Source organism: Papaver somniferum, unplaced genomic scaffold (genome assembly GCF_003573695.1).
Source record: "Papaver somniferum cultivar HN1 unplaced genomic scaffold, ASM357369v1 unplaced-scaffold_19, whole genome shotgun sequence".
Classification (NCBI taxonomy): Eukaryota; Viridiplantae; Streptophyta; class Magnoliopsida; order Ranunculales; family Papaveraceae; genus Papaver; species Papaver somniferum.
The window spans coordinates 10,624,029-10,630,156 of record NW_020628818.1 but is presented as its reverse complement, the minus strand read 5'-3'; positions in this window follow the sequence as shown (position 1 = coordinate 10,630,156).

Below are 6,128 nucleotides of genomic sequence, written 5' to 3'. Positions count from 1 at the left end.
TCAACAATAGTTAACCAAAAGGTTATCCATATGAGCATTTCATATCAACCGTGTTCTTCTTCACCATAACTAGTTCAAATGACTTCAAATGAACTAGTTAGAGAGTTGTTCAATTGCAAGGAAATCTTATGTACTACACAAGACACAATTGAAGCAAAGATGATTTGATTCACTTGAATCGGTTCATGAACTTTTATAGCCACGGTTTGCAAACTGCTTTCCTTATTCTTTTTAAGTTTAAGTTCAGAAATCATCTTCAGATATATAACCTTCTCAAGTTAGCAAACTAGGTTCACGGACTTAAGTTACCGGGAAGAGTTTACAAACTCCAACAGAAATTCTCGGGTATGAGAACTTTGCCGGTTCGCGGACTTAGCTTCACGCAAGTAGTTTATCAACTCCAGCAGAAATTCTCGGGTTTGAGAACTTTGGCAGTTCGCGGACTTGGCTCACGCCATTCTTCCGGTTCTCTTGATCAACAAAGTTCGCAAACTTTGGTTCAAGGAATAAGACTTATACATAAATGTGTTTCCACAACAATGATTATGTCCACCATTGGTTATTTAATCTAAACTCTCATTTCAGTCATTGAAACATTCTTAGAGGACGTTATACAGTTGTTTCACCATTTCTCGTCAAAGCAATTTTCAATATTATTGAAACATATCATGACTTTCGTCACATGGTAAAGATAAACTTGATCGAAGAGAAAATCTTACCAACACATATTTCGAGATATAGATAGGCGAGTCGGATCGAAATAACAAATGTGTATAATCAAAATCTATATAGCAAAACGACTTTTGCCTCAAGATAGGAGATAGAGTAGATAGACTTTTGAGTGATAGATAAGTTCAAGTCTCCACATACCTTTTTGTCGATGAAGTTCCACCAGTTCCTTGAGTAGTTCTTCGTCTTGTATGATGATCTCCATGGAGTTCTTGAGGTCAACTACACTTTCTATCCTAGTACGAGACTTAGTATAGTAGACTAGAAATCAAGATTTATAGTTTTTATCACTAACATTAACAAACATGCTTGAGATAGCAACGCATGCGAGTTCGACCGAGCAATTCTCTAACAACATGGTAACACCATGTGTGATAAAATTTTTTTTGTAAATATGAAGAACAAATCATGAACATCAATAGTCGTGATGCAAAAGGGTTGTCAGAACGCTTCATCGTAATCAATAGAGAGGTCGTCTCTTATGTTGCATTGATAATGCAATCCAAGAGAGGCCGGAAGAGTGGTCTTGTGGATGGTGATGTTGAAAGACAGGTTCGTACAGAATCACAGCGAAAAAATGGCAATAACTTCGCTTTCGAAAGTTGTTATTATATTTTTAAGGTGTTGAAAAAATGTAATCCAGAAGTGTTAGCAGATAATTAACAGGTACCTGAAAGGTCACCATATGCTTCTTCTCCCTTAACACCAAATTCTTCACCATTTTCAGCAGGTCCATCAAATTCTTCACCAGATACCCCAAGAAACTCAAATGTCAAGTTAGTTCTCAATAATGATGATGCAACATAGCAAGACTTTCTAGAAAATTATCTCAAGAAGGTGGAAATACCGATGGATTTAACATGGGGGAGTTTATGGAACATCAGAAGACCGTCGAGAAGCAAAGAGCGGTTGATAGGAAATTTCTAAACAGGGAGAGTAAGAAAATTCGACTTTCTCAAGAAAAATTGTTAATGACTATGACAAGCATAACATTCTTCAAGATGACACTTCAATTATGAACCCCTAACAAAAACAGCTGTGGCAAATCGAATTTGACAGGATTCAAGCACAGATTGAACAACAAGCTCGATTTAATAACAACCAACCTGGTAGTGATGATGATGATGATGAGTTCGATGTAGTAGAACCTCTAGATAATTGATATATTAATTTAAGTTTTAATTTGAAGTGTTGCATTTTAATTTTATATGTTGTTGCATTCTACTTAATATTAATTTGAAATAAAAAATTATTAATTTGAAATGTTGTTGCAGTCTATTTAAATAAGTTTCGCTCATTAAATTAATACTGAATAAAACAAACTACAAATAAATCAACAGTTTAAACTAAAATACATAACTTAATAATTACGCCCTCCTGCTCTTCCATACTCTTCCCAAAGATTCACTCTCAGATCTTCTCTTAAACTGTCATAAAGATTTTGGTTCTGAATCTAATTAGTGGTTGAATCTCAGGCCTCAGATCTTCATCTTCATAGTTAGTCAACTCCTTATCGCGACGGGCTTCCTAAATTGTCATGTTATGACGAATAATTAAAGTGAGCATAGTCTTGTGCATTTCACGAGGACTCAACCCACGATATGGCCCACAAATGATAGCGAACTTATTCTTCAAAATTCCAAAAGCGTATTCTATATCCTTCCTTATCGTCATTTGGCGTTCGTTAAAATGCCGGTATGAATGGCCCAACGCACCGGCAGGGGGCTGATGGTAACATTGAACCAAGGTTGACCATTTTGGGTAGATACCATCCGCAAGATAATACCCATGAGTGTACTTATGTCCGTTGATCATGAAACATACTTGGGGAAAATTTCATACTTCAGATCTTCAAATAGATGCGACTTGTACAAAATATAAGTATCGTTTGTGAACCCGGAAGACCAAAAAAAGCATGTCATATCCAACAATCATAAGAATTAGTAGCTTCAAGGAGAACTGTTGGTTTCAGATAATGACCCTTATATTGACCAACCCAATAAACAGGGCATCCTTTCCATACCCGATGCATACAATCAAGATTACCTAGCACTCCCGGGAATCCCCTTTCCTCATTCTCCCTCAATATTTGTCTAATTAACATCTTCGTCGGTTGATTTCCGTAAATATGTTGGACCAAAATGATTAATCATTACTTCACAAAACAATGAAAGGTAAGTGAATGAAGTTGTTTACCCATATGAAGGTACTCATCATTCGCATCCACTGGTTTTCCATAACCTAGAATCCTCTAAGACAAAGTACTTTTTTATTAGGAATATGACCTCAGATATTCATTGCATCAAACTGATAATTAAATTGAGGTTCTACTCGACAAAGTTCTTCAATAATCTTTTTCACCAGATGCCGAGGCATGCGAAATCGACCTTGAAAATTTTAATCAGAGTACACACAATTGGGAAGAAAATAATTGTGCATCATCTTTTGGTGGTAAAATTCCCTCCTTCAATACGTATATCTTCTTGAGAATACTTCTTTTGGCTTTAGAACTCTAGGTATTTGGATCGAATGTACGAGCATCAGAGTGTCGATTAGTTTATTATCTTCAGCTTCCTCATCGTCAAGTTCTTGCAACCTCCTCTGATGCATTTGTTGTTATAATCTAAACCGATTCATAATAAAATTCGTCTCTTCATTGGATCTCGCCATTGATGATTATGAAACTTAAAATTGCGGATACAAATACAGAAATTGGTAAAATATATGTAGAATTATGTGTGAGTGATTTCAAGAAGTATACGGGTGTTTATATGGGAAAAAAGGAGGGAAATGACCGTTATAAAATAGTCGTTGATCGATATAGTGTCAAACGAGCGATATAATGAAAATCGACGATGGTACCTATGACGCCAGCGATATTCACATTATGGCCAGTTCTTTAATGAATTTTTTCCACTAGAAACTCTGTCACTCAGTGGTTTTCGCATAGTGACGCAACTCATTTGCTATGCCACCTGGTATGTCAAACAGGTTTTTTTAACCATGTGCATAGGAATAAACCTAATCGGTTTAATAAAAGGTGAATTTGGTCAGCTATACGGTCAAACATGTGCAATGCGATAAAAATTTGAGAATTCGTTAATTTGTGTTTGATGCGTTTCACCAATATAAATACGGCACAAAATATTCGGCATTATATTAAATGATAAGTAATTTTAGTGGTTAAATAGTATATTCGTGGTTTCGGTCTAATTATATAATAGTATACGGAGTATTACAACAAAACCCCAAGTGGTTCAGTAGTCTAGGACCAAGTCGGGATGCTAAATGCTATGAATTCGAATAATACACGAATTATTTGTTTAGTTCATATTAAACGTTAATATGGATCGCCCTCCAATTGACCGAAAAAAGACGCATATTAGTCGTTTCAAGAATACTTCGCGATACTTCACCAACTATTCATCGAATATATAATTAGTCTCCTCCATCCAAATCATAATATAACATGTTTGGATACCATTTAAGAAGTTGTTTTTCCCTTCTCGAAGCAAAATAAAAAAGTCACATGCTAATTATGTACACAATTTCAGAACAACTTCTAGAAGCAAAAATGTTTGCAAGCAGTTTTTTGCTTCTAACTTCTGTTTATGATATACAAACACTCAATTAACATATCCGATGGTATCTGGGTATGTAGATTAGTAGGAGATAAACTTAAACGGATTTATTTACATGACCTGCAAAAATTTAAATTCAAAATAGAATGTTTCTGGTTATGTATCTTAGTAAGAGACAATTATAATTGAGCATTGTAGCCATAAATTTAAATTTCATGATGTTCATTTCGATGAAGATTTGTTAAGTCTCATTCCTAATATCATTACTGAAGGAGCGAATGACATGATGAGAATAAGCAAGCTATATTTGATCTAATTGTTGACAATGATCCTAACCATGGCAACTTTTTTGGTATCTTTCATAAAGCTAATGGGATATTATTATTTTTAATTTCTTAGATGCAATTCATTTCAGTTGAGAGCACAAGTATATTCGTCAAGGTTTCAACTTAATTTTCTTTGGTTCTTCTGCTTAAAACGAAAGGTGCTACGAGAGTTTATTAATCCAGTCATGTTGCTCATGCAGAAGTATATATCTCCTCAACTAGTTGTTGTCATCAAAGGAATATGCATCCAAGAAAATATTTTACTTGCTTCAGAATTAGTGAATGAGATGACTAAGAAAAGAGGAAGCAAGGTAGGTCTTATGCTTTATATTATTCAAGATTTTGATACTATAAGTTGGGAGTTTATACTTGCAGTTTTATACTGATTTGGCTTCTCTTTGATCTTTGTAATTGGCTGTTATTTTTTTTTCAATTCTAGCCTACGCGATCCTTTGATGTTGGGAGAGGTCGCAAGCAAGATGATCCTCTCTTACCAGTTTTATCTGTGATTGCTATTTTTAAAAAGCGTGCCTCAGCTTTTTTATGCTTCAGGCCCAGGACGTTTCTAGAACTGTGCTTTGTGAATTAATATATGAGAAAATAAAAATCCTTTCTTTATTATTTTTTAACTAAATATTAATATTTAAAAAACTTAATCATTTTATTCCTTCATATAGAAACGCTTATTCTTTTGTCGCTCCTTCTTCCTCTTCTTTTTCTTGTCCTCATTTAGCAACGTTTCTTCTCCCGTCGCTTTTCTGTTTTCTTATTTTCCTTCTCCTATGTGTTTTTTTTTATGAGGAATGATGATCATGATCACTATCTATAAGATGATATGAATGATACAGACAGTTGTGGCTAATTTTTTTTTTTTTGATAGTTCTTGGGTAGAACAAACACTAGTATGCCATATACTTAATAAGTTTGATTGATCCTTTTATTATGTTGAGAACGTCTTAGTTTTATTTTATTATACTGACAAATTCTTATTTATATATACATTTGAAAAGCTCTCTGTCACTGTACGCTTCACAATACTTTACGCTTTAAAGTGAGAGCGTTTCCTTCCACGCTTTCTCTTTTTAAAAACTATCACTGATAAGTGAAGATGTTTTGTGAAGAAAGATTACTCAACTAGCTATTAAAGGTTCAAATTAGGGAACGATCAACATGAAAGGTACTCAACCTTCCCAAGTATATGAAATTTTCAGTTTTTACAATGGAATAAAAAGAATAGACAATATGGTGAAAGTGTTAGGTATTTATCAAATATTTGCTGGGCAAGTAGTAATATTAATCGTTGTTAATGGTGTTCCTGTTAGTAAAAGAAGATGTATATATCTCAATATTCGCATATGGAATTAGTTTACCTCCCTGAAAAGTATTTTAAAGTGATGTTAATGCCTGTTAAAATCAAAAGATGCATTGTTGATTATTTTGTGGATTATCTCCAGGGTTCTTTGGCTAATTGGGAGGGGAGGCTTCTAGCTTT